The sequence below is a fragment of the Sus scrofa genome, chromosome 8 (genome assembly GCF_000003025.6).
Source record: "Sus scrofa isolate TJ Tabasco breed Duroc chromosome 8, Sscrofa11.1, whole genome shotgun sequence".
Lineage (NCBI taxonomy): Eukaryota > Metazoa > Chordata > Mammalia > Artiodactyla > Suidae > Sus > Sus scrofa.
The window spans coordinates 25,643,011-25,662,701 of NC_010450.4; positions in this window are offsets into that span (position 1 = coordinate 25,643,011).

Below are 19,691 nucleotides of genomic sequence, written 5' to 3' on the forward strand. Positions count from 1 at the left end.
TGATCAGTGACCATCTTGGTAGTAAATATCAGAATTGTGACTCAACCTGACTTTCGAAAAAAGTATCTTATTATTTGAAATTATGGGAAAGACAGGGGCAAAGCTAGGCGTCAGCACAAAAATAGCGGCAGTATTCAGATATCTTCATAATATATTCCCCTCTAGCTTTTTCTACACATTTGGTAACTAGGCATACGCCTGCCATCACAGAGTAGCGTGTTAAGAATCCCCATAGAGGGTGCCAATTGGCCTAGTATGGATCAGAGGCCCATTCTGAAAGTAATCAATTGTCCAGCTATTCAGTGGGCTGGAGTATGTATTTAACTCATCTTCAGTGAATCCTGACCATTAAATCGCTAAATCCAGACAGCCTGAGCATGGAAGATGACAAATTCCAAATAAATCACAGTAATAGATGAGAGCCAGGCACATTTTATAAAAGAAATAGAATGCTGGTGAGGAGGAACAATGTAGGAATGCCCTTTACCACTAACATTGAAATTAGATAGCTATGGGCTATGTGCAATTTCTTTTCCATAAGACTGAATTTTGGGTCATGGCTTAATAATGATGTCTTTGAAACATCAACATCTACCACACAACCTGGCATATGTATGTGCTCAATAAATAGAACTGCATAGAACTGCATTTAATAGAGTATTAGGATTATGTAACTGTTTCTGTAGTGATGGCTTAAATTTTATTGGATATTGGGTACAAGAGTTACTGTGTTATTTATTTCTTAGTTCTGGATAATACAAATTATTTGACTTATGTTAATTTTAGTATTTCCTTTGTTATCAGTTATCCCAATGCAACTTAGCTATCCTTATTTTTCAGGAGATGAATCAATTATGAATTTATATCTCAGTTTAATTCACTAAAAGTCTAATCCTTTTCTAGTCTCTAAGTTTTGTTGTTCAATTTTTTAAACAATATTAAAATAACAATATCATCCTTTATACAAGCTCCTTTTTCAGCCTGTAACCATTTGATAGAATTTGTAAACATAAATATCTTCGAAAGGAAGTTTTGGCTCCAAAAATATTTTCAGGCATATTAAAAGATGATTCTGGAGTTCCCGGCATGGCTCAGTGGTTAACAAATCTGAATAGCATCCATGAGAACGCAGGTTCGATCCCTGGCCTTGCTCAGTGGGTTAAGGATCCGGAGTTGCAGTGAGCTGAGGTGTAGGTCGCAGACTCAGCTTGGATCTGGTATTGTTGTGGCTGTGGCGTGGACAGGCAGCTGTAGCTCCAATTAGACCCCTATCTTGGGACCCTCCATATGCCCTGTGTGCAGCCCTAAAAAGACAAAAGACAAAACAAAAAAAAAAGAAAGATGTTTCTTAGCAAGTGGGGAAACATCACCAACACACATGTGTTGTTAACATTTAATAATAATTCAATGTTTGGAAGAGCAGGGCACATTATGAAGTTATTAAAAATTTTCACCAAGGAATAGCTAGATTTTTGCCTTGTTAGTTTCTTTTTCTAATCCCTGAAGAAAGAATTAGCATTATGTTTCTAAATAGCTTTGTAATTGCAGCATTCTTCTCTTCTAAGGGCTGAATAGCTTTAAAAGCTACAGATGTTATTTTGCATGTACATCCTTGTCATTTTATTGCTTTTATCAAGCGATGCATAGAACAAGTCTATACTTTTATCAAGCGCAACATAGAACAAGTCTGAATTGCATCATAATTTTGTAGACCTTTTATGTTTTCTTTTTGCTCTTGCCTTTAGTTTTTTATCATTTACTTTTCATGTATCGGTCATTACTAAAATTGTTTATCAAGAAATACTATCAGATATTTTCATTAGATATTATGTTAGACTGTGGCTCAATTGCCAGTAGATATGTATTAGCTTTCTCCTCACATTACAGATGTGGAAACAAAAGAAACTAAGGTACAAATTACCTTATTCAAGCTTCCACAGTGAGAAAAACATCAAAGTAGTACTTAGATTTGTCTAAAACACTAAATATAACATGATATAAACTATCATAATTTTAAGGACCCATTTTATCCTTAGAGCTCAAGATTCTAAGAAAGTAGAGATGGATGTTATCTAAGGCATACAGGTCAATTTGCCTGAAAAACAGAGGTATAATCTATAGTGTGGAAAGATCATCAGAAGGTCCTTATACACATCCTGTGTTCCTGATGTAAATTCTGTGAATTTCCTTTTGTTCTATGCGATTTTTCTCTTAAACATTAAAAAAAGTTCTATTTTTAATATGATTTATATTTTGAGGAAAAGACATAGCTTTTCTTTATATGGTTTATTTATTTTAGGGCTTCACATTGACTGCTTTGAAAATTTAAAGTGTATTTAGGCAGGTCATTTTAATTTTTACATAACTTTGAATCTGTTTGTCTGTTTTAAATGTATTTTTTTTCCCCACATGGAGAAAATAAGAGGAATCCTCATTAGAAGCTACAAAATAAATTATTTACTTTATACTCAAATTATTTATTTATTTATGCATTTATTTATTTGGGAAAATACTTCATGTGAACAATGGCAAAAAAAATGCCTTTTTATTTGAGACTGGGATTTTTGGTGGCAGTGCTGTACTAGTCATAGCTTGTGAAGTAAAATTTCTGGACTGGAGTAGCCCTCTGCATGCTGTTACAGAGAGCAAAATTATCCTTCCCCTGGCACATTTGCAAGAGGCAGCTCTTAGAAAGTAAACTCTCTCTGCAGGCTATTGAAATGAAGCACACTGATCTCATGCAAAGAACAGTGCAGCTGGTACCATGGGAGGAAGACAGTCAGATCCTTTCTGATGGAAAAATGAAGTCAGACCAAGCTTGCCTCCTTTCTTTTACAAAATGTAATTATGTAAACCACAAAGCTCCATTATAGACAATGTTTATAATTAGTCCTATTTTCCCTTTAATTTTAAATAAAGCATGCTAGTTGTGAATGTCATGCCAACATATTTTCTACAGATGCTATAAACAATGAACAATCAGAAATCCATTTGGGTTGTTTTTGTGGTTATTATTTCAAATTGTGAAAACTCATAATAAAAATCAATGTAATGAACAAACACCATTATATGTTGATAAACATCATACTATTTCAATTTCAGACAAAAGCAATGAATATTAATCAGATCTTTGGCTCTAAAATGATGACATCAATGGGATTTCCTGTACCTATTAGGTTTCCCTCAGTTCAGTTCTAAAAAGGCCATTGAAATGATTTATTGAATTCATGTCTCAAAAGTTTTTAGAATGGCATTAATATATTTACCATATGCAAAGGAAAATAAAATATTAGCTTGGTAGTAAAATGGCTTGATTTCAAAATCTCACTTGCCCTCAAACAAACAAGTTAATCTTTTGTGGTCTCATTACATGAGGTTCTAAGTTTTCTTCTACTTTTGAATTAACATAAGCTATGAATTATAGAAAGTGATGGTATAATTTGTTAAGAAAAGATGTAAATTATAGAGGAAGTAATTATAAGTAAGTGTAGATTTACTTTTCAGATTCTAAGCAAGCAAATATTTGATTTTAGAAGTAGCTGCTGAGTTTAGAGAGAAGTGTGTCTCTATTACCTAGACTTGGCTTTATTATTCATTATATAATCATGAACTAGCAATTCACCATCTTTACTCTTTAGTTTTCTCATGTATGAAATAATAGGCAGTCAGCAGTCTCAATGATAGAGGCTTCTTGTTATATTTCATCATCTGTGCATTGGTATAGAACAAGTAACCCTACAAGTTTGTCATGATTATGTCTGTGTTAGATTATCAACTCTTCAACTCCACACTTATGTAATCAATGTTACTTGCTGTGCCAGTAATAACAGGTTTATATAGAGTTGTGAGATGACTATAGAATTATAATAGAGATGTGGCTGCAATGTTTGACAAGTTTGAGGATATAAAAATGACTAGTATAAGCTCTTTAACTCATAGGTATAATCCTTCTTTATATAAACCACTATAATTATTCAAATATTGGTTTATTTGGTTTTATTCAGCCAATCAAACACTACCAAATCAAAAGCCTCTTATTTAAAATTTGACCAGAATTTTACACTTAATGTCTAAGAGTGTCTATTTGTATAGATACAGCCAGATTTTATATAATCCATGGGTTGCCAGTTTATAAGAAATCAACCCCTTCTTTCTCTATTTTCTTTCAGTTCCTGTTTGCCTTTTGGCTATTTCACTGCTTCTTAGAACTTTTACTAGCAAATGAGCAGGGACACATAGAAGAGGTGAAAAGTAAATCCGTTAGTATTGCTTCTCATGTTAGCAGAACTGATAAGGAAGCACATGAAAATACTGTCCAAAATGAACTCTTTAAACATTGATGAATTGCCACGATATCAAATTACCAATGTTTCCATTTACTGTAGAGGATCAAGAGCTAACTAATTTATGATAGGACTTCAATATGTTTTCTTGGATGAAAGAAGTGTATGACACCATGCAGGCTTTTTTTACCTGCCACTTCATTAGAGGTTATTATATGAATAATGACTTCTATGTATCAAACACTTGTTATGTAGCATAGTTTCCTATGTGCTTTACATTGACAGTTTTTATTCATCTTAACTCTTTTATAATATGTTTCAATATCCTCCATTTCTTCTAATTCCATGGTATTTCCTAATCTTTTATCTAACAAAAATGGCCATGCAACACAATGGGTTAAATCAGAGGATAACTGCCCACTGTCCTGCAAGCAAACAGTACACACAAGCTAGGAAGCTATAGATGGTGATCCAGAGGAGAAGGACATCATACTTTCTTCTTTTCAGTGTTTCCCTCATTCTTCCCTCCTTATGACTTGCTTTTCACTCACCAAAATATTCACATGAAAATTGATTTTTAGAAACCCTACCACCCTCTTTTATAAAAAAAGCCTGGAGAAGACTAACTCCTTGTTTAGAATCAGGATGAGAGCCTTATTCTGCCTGAAAGCCAAGGCTAGCTACATAATTTGCGGGGCTCAGGGTAAAAGAAAAAATGCTAAGAAAGTCATTCTTTTTTTCATGGCCCACTGCCACAATGCACTGTGGATGGACAATCCCGAAGGATCTCAGTCTTCATCCCAAGATACATTCAGTATTGGGGTCAGGTATGGAAGAGAGCCTCCTACAGAGACATCTGCCAGATCTGCTGTGTAATGGTGCTGTCATCCCAAGGTAGGGGTGTTTGTCTTGCCTCCCTACTCTGGGAGCCCACAAGGCATTCATCTGACCTGACAGTCCCTGAACCCAGGCTTCCAGTACAGGCAAAGAATAATGGTAGAATATAGGACTCTCCCTGATCCAGTGATACAGTCCAGTTGTAGCCCTGGGTAGAGGATAGCTGTAGTTGCAAAGCAAGTGTGGAAAAAAGGATTCTAAGTGAGGAATAGGGTGTCAGAAGGTCAGAAATGAACAGAGAAGTCCCCTCCTTGGAAGACTGAAGACAGTAGAAAGCAGGGTTACATGAACCAAGGCTCCAAGCTACCAGTGCAAATCCATTATCCAATTAAAATTCACTTAAAAAAAAAAAACAGATTGGAAGATAAAATTAAGACATTCAACATAATGAAAGCAGAACATTAAATCTTAAGGCCCTTCTGGATGTGGGGACCTGTGTGACTACACATCATAAATCTGCCTATGATAACACTAAGGTGAGGAAATTTAAATAATTAATCCAAGACCACATATTTGATAAGAGGTAGAGTCAGAATCTATGCTATATTTCTGGCTTTAAAACCTTTATCTTTCTACTCTGTTACTCTGATTATCTGACATGAAACACAATACAGTACTTATTACATCAGTGTTCACCATTATCGTAAGATATTTATTTAATGTACGCTTTCTGCAAGAAAGGGGATGAGTAGAAACAGTTTATTTCCATTAGTAGAGAATATTAGTAAGAACTCTCGATTTCCATCAACAGCTTGCATTAGGTTAGGAAAAACAGAAGAAACTTTTTACAGAGACAAAGGATGCATAGCTCAGAAAATAAATGGGCCTCAAAAATGGATTGAAGCTGGGCATACAGAACCAATGGATTGTCTTTCCTACGTTACTCTTTTTCGCATATCTGCTTTATGAGTATTTTAAGTCTTTCTGTTGTTTCTTTTCTCAAGTTACAGATGAAATTTGTTCAATGCACACTTCCTGAGTTTTGATATCACTGAACCTATTACCCAAGAGAGAATAATCTACTATTTTTATTCTCAATTCCGAGTCCCTGAGAAAGGGACTAATTGACATATTCTAGGTCATAATCACCCTATCTCTACCCTTCAAGAGCAGCTGTTCAGGAATATTAATATATTGAGGAAAGGACTTTATGGAGCTGCCTAGTAAGCACATATGTGAAGAGAACACGTCCTAGAAATGAGAGGCTGACATAGGTTCCACTCTGGATAGCAAGGCTCCATGGCATAAGATCTTATGAGATTTATTATGAAATTTTGTGTTGGCATCACTCATTCCTCAAATCCAAGCAGGTGGCAGATAGACTTTTGAAACATCCCAATAAATTTGCTCTAGTTCCCAGGTTTATGCAAGAGTCTGAATGACTTTAACTAAGCTCCACATCAGACTCTATTTATACAAAGAGCAAAACTTCTGTCATTTTTCATTTGTGGTGTATTTGTGACCTGACAGGCCTCCCATCCCTCTTGATAATGTACTTTATTGTAAGAGTAAAAATGCTGGAAGGTGAAATGCAATGCAGACCCTCCCATAGCTGTCAATGTCATTTTAGTTCCTGCTGGGATTTCCAGTTTGTCAGAAATTGCCAGAAGTCAAGAGAACTATTTAAACTATGTATATATCCTCCACAACAACTGTAGCCACTAGGTACCCAAGAAACCTCTAAGAGCAGCATTAAATGATTCATGCTAAACAGTACCTACTGCCAGAATGTTAGTGCTGCCCAAGGAGAGCTACCTTAAAGGAATTATGCTCTTGAGGTTTATATTGAAAAGCACGGCCTGTGTGAACCTGAATTTCATCCACTTCTATAAAATTTCACACTGCCCTCTTCTCTGCTATATGTTTTCAGTCTTTGCAGTAAAAGCTGGGTAGTTTGTGATAGCATTTTGAAGCATTGTCCTGATGTTTTTGACAGAAATAATGTGTTTTCAAGGTTTTGCATCATGCTTTTACATTTTGTAGCTTAAGTATGTTCTACATCATGTTACCTTCTCCATTTATAAATTTTCCTGCAAGTCAAAAATTTCATTACTTTTGTTCAGTATTTGCATGCATGCTCTTGATTTGGGAGAATACTTCCTTTCTTCATTATAAAATGATTTGGTGCATCAAAATCCTTATTTTTGTATTCATAATCCTTGATTAAGTTATCACAAACCTTTGGAAATGAGACAAAGTCTATCAGGCCAGTAGAATGCACCGAGGCTTATAAAAAATAATTAGCATTACCAAATCATGATGATAAAATAACCAGAATTGCAGATCAAGTAGATGAAATTTCCACAGATACCATACTCTTGTGACCACTTTACAATAGCTAAGCAGTATTTTTTTAACGTAAAATTTTTAAAGTCTGCAATTGGCTAAACGAATTTTAATAAATTTTGAAGGCAGGCCACTTGTAAAGATACAGTGATCGAAAGGTAAAAAGTAAAACAACCCATGATTTATTTTTTGGATAAACTTGGGTTCAATCCAGTTCTTAAACTTCCTAATTATCTGCTGTTTTATATTGCTGTCTATATTTTTCCATCAGTCAGCTGGGGGAAGGCTGATTACATCTTCCCTGTGTAAAGATCAAATAAGAGATTGAATGCTGCTGTTCGGCTTCTCCACACTCTTATACACACAGATTATATGCATATACCTTCTTTTCCCACTTGTTGAAGTACATCATGTACCAATTGTGAGATACTTTGAATATATATACAAATGCCCATAACCATAACTTTGGACACATCAGATACTCAACACTGTCAAACACGGTGCTTAAACATAGCAATGATTATTTTATTCTATACAGGTAAAAAGAATCTTTGAGGTAAATCTCTCATCAGGAGAGAACAACATGCATCAAGACACAGAGTTTAATAAGTAATTCTTGTATTAATTTATATATTAACTGGTTATTTGTCACATAGTTTATTCACTGAGTATTTTTAGTATATCAGACATCACTTCATACACATGCTTAGGCACTGGCTGTGATGACTATCTGGTGAAACATTCACAAAATTTTCATTGTGAAAATTAGTCATTCTGGGAAGAAACTACTTGAACTACTAATCTCTATGTTTGTCCGAATCCAATTCTATACTTACTTAAAAAAAATTGAAGGAAAAATATAATTGCTCTGTTTTTCATTAGTTGGAAAGATGGTAGAAGTACAGTTTGAGTTTAGAACTGCTGAGACAAAAAACAGATTAGTTCTCAATCATCGATATATAATGAATTATTTAAAACCTGTTGAGCCCTGATATATGTCAAGCCTTGTTAAATATTGTGCCATGTACTGCACATGTAATTTTTTATTTAATTTTCAAACAATCCATTATGTAGATTAAATTTTCCTGCTTCACATGTAAGAAAACTTAAATTTTGAAAACATAATAAGCCAGGGTACTTATGATTAGGAGAGAAGAAATGAGATTTGAATCAAGGTGTCCCTGATGTGAAAAAAAACAAACAAACGCTATTTTCTGCTATGTGTTACTGTCTCTCTGTGTAATACAGATAGTATTGTCTTTTAATATTAAATTTACTGTTTAAAATAGTAAATAAATTGAGGAAATCTTTTATTTGTTGTAAAAAAGGGCAAATTATTATTTCGTATGAATTTCTCAAATACTGAAAATCACCTTGCAGACATTTTAATAAAAATATAACCTGCATTTATGTATTTTCTCCTCTCCCTCTGAGACCACAATGAGTGCAGAAATATAAAAGCTAGAAATAATAAATAAGAAGAAAACTGACACCATCAGAAGACAGGAGATATCATCAGATTTCTTTTAGTGGAAACGTAAACAAAAAAGTTTTTGGTAATAGGACTTAGGAAATTTCACCTCTGTTAAAAGCAACTCATCAATTTTTCTAGCTGCAAGGCCAAAAACCTTATCTTCTAGTCTTCTCTTTATCTCACATCGTATACCTAATATCTCATCAAATCTTAAGTTTAAATATATCCCAAATCCCAATGTTTCTTCTCTCTTCCCTCACTAGGAAGTCGCCATTGTCCAAGGCATGATCTTCTCTTGGTTAAGGTGATGGCAATCTCCTCCAAGCTGATTTCCCAGCTTACACCAGTTTGCCCATTAGAGTCAGCCTATATGCTGCTCAGCAATCAGTATAATCCTGTTAACCATTTGGCACGTAATATCATTGCTCTGCTCAAAACCCTCCAGTGACTTCTTTCTCTCACAGTAAAAGGCAATATATCCTTGCAGTGGCCTGCAAAGCCCTTCAAAAATAGAGTCTCTGATTATCTCAACTACAGAGTCTTTTACAGAGAAATTCCCCATAAAATTCTTTCAATCTAAATTACAGTGTGTCCTGTCTGCTGGTTTTCAAACACAATAAAATGCTCCTAACACAGAATTTTTCACTTATTCTTCTCCCTGAGTATCTATCCCTCCCTCACTGCCGTTTATTGATTTCTTAGTGAGTTCTTCACTGAACAAATACTCTACCTTCTGTAATTCACATTCCCCTTCCTTGCTTTACATTGTTCCTTCGAACTGAACACATTTTAATGTTTTATACCCTATTTATTTTAGTTTTTGCCTCCTTATTCCCATGAGACCACAAGTTCCATAGGAGCAATCATTTTGTCCGATATATTCACTGCTATTTCGCATCACATTAAGCTTGTGTTAATTGTTCAGCAAATGTTTCTTGATAAGACAAGTTAATATGAAGTCATATATATATATATATATGGCAAACATAGCAGTTGAAAAGGTGTTTGTGTGGCTGGTAAAACCCTAAAGATTTCCAGATTAAAAAAAAGATTTCCTAATTTTAAAAAAAAGGTCCATCCCAGGACACACTTCAGACATAAAATATTCAAGTTATGAAAATGTCAAAATCAGAGGGAAAATCTAAACACCTCTTGGCAATGGAAAACAACTGAAACACATAAATCAGGTTTGCATCCATTTCCTATTAACAGCTGATATTATAAAATAGGACCATAAGCACTAAAAGAAAAAGAAATTGGAATGTTTTAAAATGTACCTGCTGAAGAGGGGAAAAGATTGGGAAAGAAAATGATAATCTACAGTTAAAGTCATTACTTTGGCTATTAATTAACTGCAGTTTTTGGCCAAGCATTTACATTCTGTGGATTTTGATTTCATTATTTCTGAGTTGTGAGTTGAGATTGTTTTTCTTTGGTTCTGTGTGTGTGTGTGTGTGTGTGTTTTTCTATGTGACTGCTTTATTCAATATGTAGAAAATTATTTCTGGTTTGATAATTTTTATATTATCCTTTGAAAATAAGTCATAAAATTAAAATGTTATTACAGAATAAAAAGCCCTAATTTTCCAAATTTTCTTCAGAGAAGCATGATTAGCAGTGGTTATCATTGTTATTTCTTAATCTTCTGATCAATCCTGAATTTTTTTCTTGTCATTTGGGCTTAATCCTTATAGTATCAATTCATGTCTTTTTCCTCTAGAATATAATCCGACTACTAATAATTGCCTTCTGGACATTTCTGATTTAAATATTCCATCAATAATGTGTGCCTTAATGTGTTTAAAAGTAGACTTGCTCCCTTTTTTACTACATGCTAGGGCCTTCTCCTGATGGTGCTCCTTCTGTCAGCAACATCACTGTTTCCTGTGTATTCAAAACCTCTATGTTTATTTTACTTTTGACTTTTTGTTCCTCTTCTTTCCTAGCAGTTATTTCTTTACTGGGTGTCTGTTTACCATGGGCCTAGCATTCCAGTGGGGAAATGATGAATGGAAGTGAAAGGCCGAATGTATGCTTACTGGAAATTCTCACTTTTTAGATCAATATGTGAATAATGATAATACAATAAAATGAGTAGTGAATAAATAATAAATAATTTGCAGTAAAACAATATGGGATCATAAAAGAAGGAAGGATTTTCTTTCTTCCTATGAGAATATCATCTGCCAGGTCACCATAAAAGTAGAGTTTTTGCAGTATTATTCTCAGATCATCTACATTTGCCAGTAAAACTTTGGGATATCACTTTGCCAAGAGAGTTGAATAAAATTATGTATTGGATATTCAAGACATCTATGGTCTGGCTCTTTTTTTCAAGCCTATTTTCCCAGTGAAAATTATGCTTGTGACTTATTGTAATATTTGCCTTTCTCTAATCCTCATATTTTTATTTATCCATGAATTTTCTTACTCTATCCTATTAACTATTGGTAGCTTTTTCTTCCAAGAAGCTACTAAAAATCAACCGATCCTGAAATTCTCCCTGCTTATAATAAGAAAAAATCTTGTATTCCTTTTCTTAACTTGCATAGTGGTTTATATGCATTATTCCTAATGTGCTTAACACATTACTTTTTGGTATATTTTATTACATATCTCTTCTGCCCTATAGAATAATATGTCTCCTGTGAGTAGGTATCATTTGCTGCGTCTCCTCAAATATATATTTGTACTTAGCGACTTTTGATCAAAGTCCCCTTTATAAGCTTAAGACATACGCAACACTAACTGATTTCATTATCCTTCTTCATATTATGGTTAAAAAAGTGGAAGTAACAAATTGTGATTTTTAACTATTGTTCTCAAATAAAACTACAAGCTGAGCGCGGCCTTCTGAAAAAAAGATAAATTTCACATTATTTCAACAACCAAGACATATAATGCTTATAAAGGGAAATCTTTTACAAATATAGTATTCTTTTGCTGTTTCTTTCACTTGTTAAAAATAGAGAAACCTGCTTACTGACCCTGTTTTACATGGGTGAGACAATGAGATTACAGTTGGGCCTCACCATTGTCAATCATTTCTGCCATGAAAAATGGGCAATACGCTCTCCATAAAATCAATGCTCAATTTACAGACAAAACCTTCAGGACCATTTCTGCTTATTATTCCTATAACTATTCCTGCCAGGTAGTTCTATTATGGAAAGAACTCAGGTTTCCCAAGGGGAGATTGGGGCCACTAAGTAAGGGATAAACCTGAATGTAATTTAAATATTACTTGAGTTATATTAAAGGAATAATACTTTGGACTTCCCGTTGTGGCACAGTGGTTAACGAATCCAACTAGGAACCATGAGGTTGTGGGTTCAATCCCTGGCCTTGCTCAGTGGGTTGGGATCTAGCATTGCTGTGAGCTGTGGTGTAGGTCGCAGACGTGGCTCAGATCCCACGTTGCTGTGGCTGTGGCAAAGGCTGGTGGTTACAGCTCCGATTGGATCCCTAGCCTGGGAAGCTCCATATGCCCCAGGTACGGCCCTAGAAAAGACAAAAGAGAAAAAAAGAATAATACCTTGATACTACTAAGTATTTCATTGTCATTTTTTTTTCTAAGTTAATAGAATCAAAATTAAGCCTGTGTCAGTGATGGAACTTACATCTGATTTTTTTCAATTACCCAATGCAAGCATCAGCACAGTAGTTGCTGATGACAATTCATTTGATAATTTAAAATAAATCTAGAAAAATTAGTTTTTGTTTTTATATTTCTTCTGTTTATCATGTTTATATTGATAAATATTATCAGTTTTATGCAAAATACTATGTTGTTTTTTATCCTTCTTCTTTAATTCATAGTAGTGATTTTTCTTTTTTTTTGGCCATGCCCATGGCATGTGAAAATTTCTAGGCCAGGGATCGAACCTGCACCACGGCAGCAACCCAAGCCACTGTGGTGACAATGCTGGATCCTTAACCTACTGCACATTAAGAGAACTCCTGTGATGTTTTTTTAAATAAGAATAATTGAGCATATTAGTCACAGGAGTTTTAAAATATGTGGGACGTATGCACTGAAGTTAAGCTCTTAAGAAAGAGAAGAGAAATCATGAATTGATTTTGCTGTTTTCTCTACACATGTTCAATATCTAACAGAGTGTATGACCCTGACACACATACTTTCTCTTTGTCAATTTCTTTGTAATGTATACGTCTGTGTGTGTCTGTATGTGTGTATGTGTATGTATGTTAAATAGAAACACACAAAGTGACTCTGAGAAAAGCAGGAAACAAAGACACAGGGACACAGAAGAAAAAGGACAAGATAAACGTTAGAAATGAAGAGTAGTTTTGGTGGACCTTGAAAGAAAATCTAAGTTACATAAAAGCTGCTTTGGCCACACCTTGAATGCACACTTGTATTATAGTCTTCAGAGGCTCTCATCACTCCTTTGGTCTGCTTCTGAAATGTTTATAATGTCTTTAGATTCCTCAGTCCATTTGGAACCTGAAGATAGTTAAAGCATTCATTTTCAAACTTCACAATTTGTTTTTGAATAAAAGTTTGTTCTCTATGGAATCATGGGGTTTTTGTATGGTGGGCACCCACAGACAGATTTTTTTTAAATCTACTTTGACCACATAGGTGTTGTGGATTTGCCACCTATACCAATCTCTTTGAAATGTGGTTGTCTGAACACCTTATTTTGTTTAAAGATAAGGGCAATCTCATTCTCTAAAGCTTGAAGGCTGCATTGAAACTAGCATTAAATTTCTTCCATTCTGTAAGTTTTTCCTTTTTCTTTCTTTCTTTTTTGTATGGTTTCCTTTGCTGTGCAAAAGCTTTCAAGTGATGCAGCCAACCTGGACTTAATCTCCAAAGTATACAAGCAGCTCATACAAGTCAACAACAAAAAAATAGAAAACCCAATTGATAAATGGGCAGAAGACCTAAATAGACATTTCTCCAAAGAAGACATATGGATGACCAGTAGGCACATGAAAAGATGCACAACATTGCTGGTTGTTAGAGAAATGCGAATCAAAACTACATTGAGATACCATCTTACATGGGTCACAATGGCCATCATTAAAAAGTCTACAAATAACAAATATGAGGTAGGATGTGGAGAAAAGGGAACACTCCTACACTCCTACACTATTGATGGGAATATCAATTGGTACAACCAGTATAGAAAATAGCATGGAGGTTTCTCAGAAAACTAAAAACAGAATTACCATATGACCCAACATTCCCACCCCTGGCATATATCTGGATTAAACCATAATTCAAAGATACACACACCCGTATGTTCATAATAGCACTATTCACAATAGTCATGACATGGAAACAACTTAAATGTCCATTGATAGATGAATGGATTAAGAAGATGTGGTTCATGTATACAGTGGAATACTACCCAGCCATAAAAAGAATGAAATAATGCCATTCATGGCAACATGTATGAAACTAGAGATTATCATAGTAAGTGAAGTGAGTTAAAAAAAAGGTAAATACCATATACGTAACTAAAGTCTTTTATTGAGAAAACAGATAAAACAGGGTAGAAGAGCAATTTAGAGAGATAAAGGCCAGTGGTTTTCAAAAATTAATGTAATCCAGTAGACCACACAACCAAAAACCTCAGCAAACCTGGGGGTATTAAAAAAATAATAAAAAGCAGCAAATCAAAAGATAAAAACATCTAGACACATCAAATTAATATAGCTGAAAAGGGAAACTTTTAAAGATATTCAAAGAGGGAGACAGGTAATTCTATACTAAAGACCAAAAATCAGAGCTATAGCATATTTCTTATCAGAACTATACAAGACAGAAAGTAGTGGAACCATATCTTTCTATTTTGAAAGAAAAAAAATTAACCCCAGAATTCTTTACCTGGTGAAAATATATATATTTTTTTCAAAAATGAAAGTAAAATGAAGAATACTTGTAGAATCAAACCTGACAGAATCTGTTGCCAGCATTAAGAGAATGTTAAAGCTCTTCAGACAGAGCAATATGATACCAGATGAAAATTTATATCTGCATAAATAAAGAACATAAGAAAAGGTAAATATAAGGCTAAATATGAAAATAATTTTTTCTGTTGTCTAAGGCAAAAAGTCTAACAATTTGTTAGGTCTGTTACGTGTATAAAAGTAGAATGAATGACATTGATAGCATAAAGAATGGATGGGACAAATTGAAAACATATATTATAAGGTCTTCTAATATATGCTAAGTGCCTGTGTGAAGGTAGGCTGTGATAAATAAAAACGATGAACAAATGGATGTGAGCCATGAACAAGAGGAATTTTAAATTAAAAATACAAAGCCATTTACATTAGCATTCAAAAATTTCTTTGCTATAGCCAAATATATATAAGATCTATATGAGAAAAATTATAAAATTCTGCTGAAAGAAATTAAAGAGTAAGTAAATAAATGGAGAGATATTCCATTTTCATGGATAAAAGACTCAATATTTTCAAGTTGTCATTTCTTCAAAAATTGATCTATAATTTGAATCCAATCCCAATCAAAATCTGAATATTATGCTCTGGATATGTGCAAATTGATTCCTATGGAGAGACAGAAGTCCCAGAATAGCCAACATAATATTTAAGGAGAAGAACAAAGTGGGAAAACTGATTCTACCCAGTTTTAAGAAAGCTACAGCATAAAGCTATAGCAATCAGAACAATGTGGTATTGGTGGAATAATAGATAAAAATAATAAAATGTCAGAAAAATAGCATTTTATTTTCTCCGACCTCATCTGGCTAGAGCTTTCAATAGTTCTACAGATCTAAGTTTTCCTTTATCTCCAGATTACACATAAGATTTTTTTTTCTAAGAGCTGAGTGTGTTATGTATATGATTGTGGACAATCGTTATCTTTTGATGTGGGATGCAAGAAGGCAAAATTCTACAACTAAGGATGGTTAGAAGACAGATACTAGTGATTCCCTATCAAGGAGCAGACCTGATGATTTCTTTTCTCAACAAAAGGCCATATGGACATATAGCCTTTTTTCAGGGGAAGAAAGTCTTTAGCAGGAGTTGGTGACCAGTATGGCCCTAAAATAATAAGACTCAAGAGTTCAAAAATCTTAAGTCTCTGAACATTCAGAAAGCCAGAGGAATGACTGGAGAGGAAGCCAAAAGAGAGAATTTTTTCAGGAAAATTTTTCCTATGACAATTGGAGCACAGACTCAGATTTGATTTTTCTTTTTGAAAAATGGAATTGTATGATACATATATAATGATGAGAATTATTTGTCATTTCAGGAAATAGAATACAGTTGATCCATATTTTCAAATGATCCCTCCTCCCTAAAAAGGACAGGATAAAACTACAGCATGATTTAAAATCTAATGTTCTTCTCATTCCCATCTCTCTTCTCCCACTTAAGTAACTGTTCTGAATAATTTCAACCATCCCAATACACAAACACACACACACACATGCACACTTCATTGATAGCGATCCCAAGAAACAAATGCTCAAAGTATATATATCTGAATGCTTGTGTAAAGAAATAGAATGGAGAGATTTCCATTTTTGTTTTTAAAAATGTAGTATATGGAGTAAGAAAGTGTTTTCACATGGCTCTGATGCTGTAGATGTGTCATTATGCTGTTTAATTTGTGTCATCACAACACATAATTTTTCACATCTGGCAGATGAGCTTTTGCAATTTTAACTCTATTTGACAAAATTTATGAGATCTATATTTATAAGTTAGGATAATAGAGATAAAATAAAAATTCTTGGTTATAGTATTAATATCAGATCTTTTCTTTGAATACAAAGCCATATTCCACACATCTATAAGGAACCAAATCAATAAATTAAGATTATAATATTCATTAAGAATTTATCATCTGAGTGGGTCTCTCAAAGTTGTAGTTATAGTCAGATATATTGTCAGTTGCTGCTAATAATACATGAAATTTACCCTAAAGGTAAAATAATGATGACTTGCTTTAGCTATCTCCCCAATCTTAATTGATCTTTCCAGTCATTTCAATATTACTTCTTTTTGAATACTCGTATATAAGCCAAAGATGTCTCTGTATATTGGCCCCTAAGTTATTTATTTCTTTGCTGCAGACTGAGATCTGATAGTAAAAACAGCTGCTTGTGCCATGCTCAAATTTTTACATATAAAAGAAGAAGATTCTCAAAGCATTGTAAATTTTTGTCTTTATAATACTATTATCACAATAAGGACATCTTTTTTATTATATTATATAGTAATTTATTTGTTCATGTTTATTTTCTGTACAATTTTATGTAGTATCAGTTCTAAGGTGTTTGGGCTTATTGAAATGCTGGCATGTGACATTCATGAGAGTCATTTATCTTTTCTAACATAAATCTCCTTCATTATGATCTTTTAAAACTAGGTTTTGGTTAAGTATAGTGTGGAGGCTAAATCTGTGCAGAAAGAAAACCAGATATTTTCTTATTTGAAAAGATTAGGATAATGATGAATTTTAATGCTATTTTTTATTTTATTAATATGACTTTGATTGTAGTGAAAGTTAATTTATGTCAAAAATAGCATATTACAGAAGTTCCCATCATGGCTCAGTGGTTAACGAATCCGACTAGGAACCATGAGCTTGCTGGTTCGATCCCTGGCCTTGTTCAGTGGGTTAAGGATCTGGCGTTGCCGTGAGCTGTGGTGTAGGTCGCAGACCTGGTTCGGATCCCGTATTGCTGTGGCTCTGGCGTAGGCTGGTGGCTATTGCTCTGACCCCTAGCCTGGGAACCTCCATATGCCATGGGAGTGGCCCAAGAAATGGCAAAAAGACAAAACAAACAAACAAACAAAAAACAGATTACATACAATCTAAGATTATTGATGGTTTCAGTGTGTCTTCTACACTAAAAAAATGGTATGAGACTTCTGAAAGAATTCTGTAGCATGAAAGGGGGGTAATGTTGTGCAGAAGATGGAGTAGCTTAGTCTTCTCTTTTCTGAGTGCATTGTTCAACATATGCCACACAGGTGGCTTCAAATCAATTTTGAATTACATATGAATAGGTAACATCATAATATGTATTATTACAGTGGTACTAATTGACACTTAGATATCAGAAAATTGGCAAAACCTTGACTGATAAGTAGACATCAAGCTTAAAAGCTGAGAATTGACTGACAGTTGCATTCATGTAGAATGTGGAAGCTATTAAAAACATCTAATTTACTAGGGAACACAATGTTGGCATGTACCTAACTCATTAAGTATTACATAGAAAGAGATGTAAGCATAAATCTTGTGTATCTTAAAAATGTTTTCTTTTCACGTCACTGACCTTCCTCCAATAGCCATCTTGGCACTGACAATGAAAAGCAATGACAAGAGGAACTCGGGAACCTTAGCACTGATATCTTTGAGCTAGTGCATCTACTCAGAATCCTAACTTCCAAATATATTGTTATCTGATTGAAAAATAAAATACACTTCTGCATATTTTTAGCCACTATTACTTGGGTTTATTATAATGTGATGATAAAATTCCTAATTAAGATAGTGTATGTGTGAGTGTGAGTTTTATATAGTATATTACATGTATATATGCAGACATGTTTATAGATGACTGTAAGAGTATAAAAATGGTAAAAGGTAAATCTTCAATTGGTGACATAGATTGCATTGTGGTGGTGGAGAGAGGATATCAATTGAAAAGAACTTCACAGATGAAGTCATGTATGATACACATCTTTAAGAAGGTTATAGCTAGGGAGTTCCTGTTGTGGCACAGAGGTTAACAAATCTGACTAGGAACCATGAGGTGGCGGGTTTGGTCCCTGACCTTGCTCAGTGGGTTAAGGATCCAGTGTTGCCGTGAGCTGTGGTGTAGGTTGCAGATGCGGCTCGGATCCTGCGTTGCTGTGGCTCTGGTGTAGGCCAGCAGCTACAGCTCCGATTGGACCCCTAGCCTGGGAACCTCCATATGCCGCAGTAAGCGGCCCTAGAAAATGCAAAAAAAAAAAAAAAAAAAAAAAAGAAGGTTATAGCTAGGAAATAGTAGAAGAGAAGAGGAAGTAAATATTAGCAAGCACTTTGAGCAGTGGATCAGATGGCAAGAATGTCAGATTAATTTTCTAGAGGTTGAGAGAAATAGAAAAACCAGTGGAACAGGACTTCAGGTTTCTACCAAGTATACTGAAATATAACTGAAAAAGTGTATAAATATAAAGTTTGTTTCAAAAGTTCCTTCAGGAGTTCCCGTCGTGGCGCAGTGGTTAACGAATCCGACTAGGAACCATGAGGTTGAGGGTTCGATCCCTGGCCTTGCTCAGTGGGCTAATGATCCGGCGTTGCGTTGCTGTGGCTCTGGCGTAGGCTGGTGGCTATGGCTCCGATTGACCCCTAGCCTGGGAACCTCCATATGCCGCGGGACCGGCCCAAAGAAATAGCAAAAAAAGACAAAAAAAAAAAAAAAAAAAAACCAAAAGCCAAAAAAAACAAAAGTTCCTTCAAATATTGCCATGGTGTTCAACATTTTTTTTTTTAATTTTATTGTTATTTCCCCAATGCATTTTTTTTCTACTGTACAGCATGGTGACCCAATTACACATACATGTATACATTCTTTTTTTCTCCCATTATCATGCTCCATCAACATTTCTACATAAAATGCAAAGGAGAATTTCATGTTCCTGTGGTTTTATAAGCCCATTCCCTACCTCCTCACCCCCAGGATAAATCCCTGAAAATTACCAGTATCCATGTAAGTGACAGCTCTTTAGAATTTATACTAAATCTA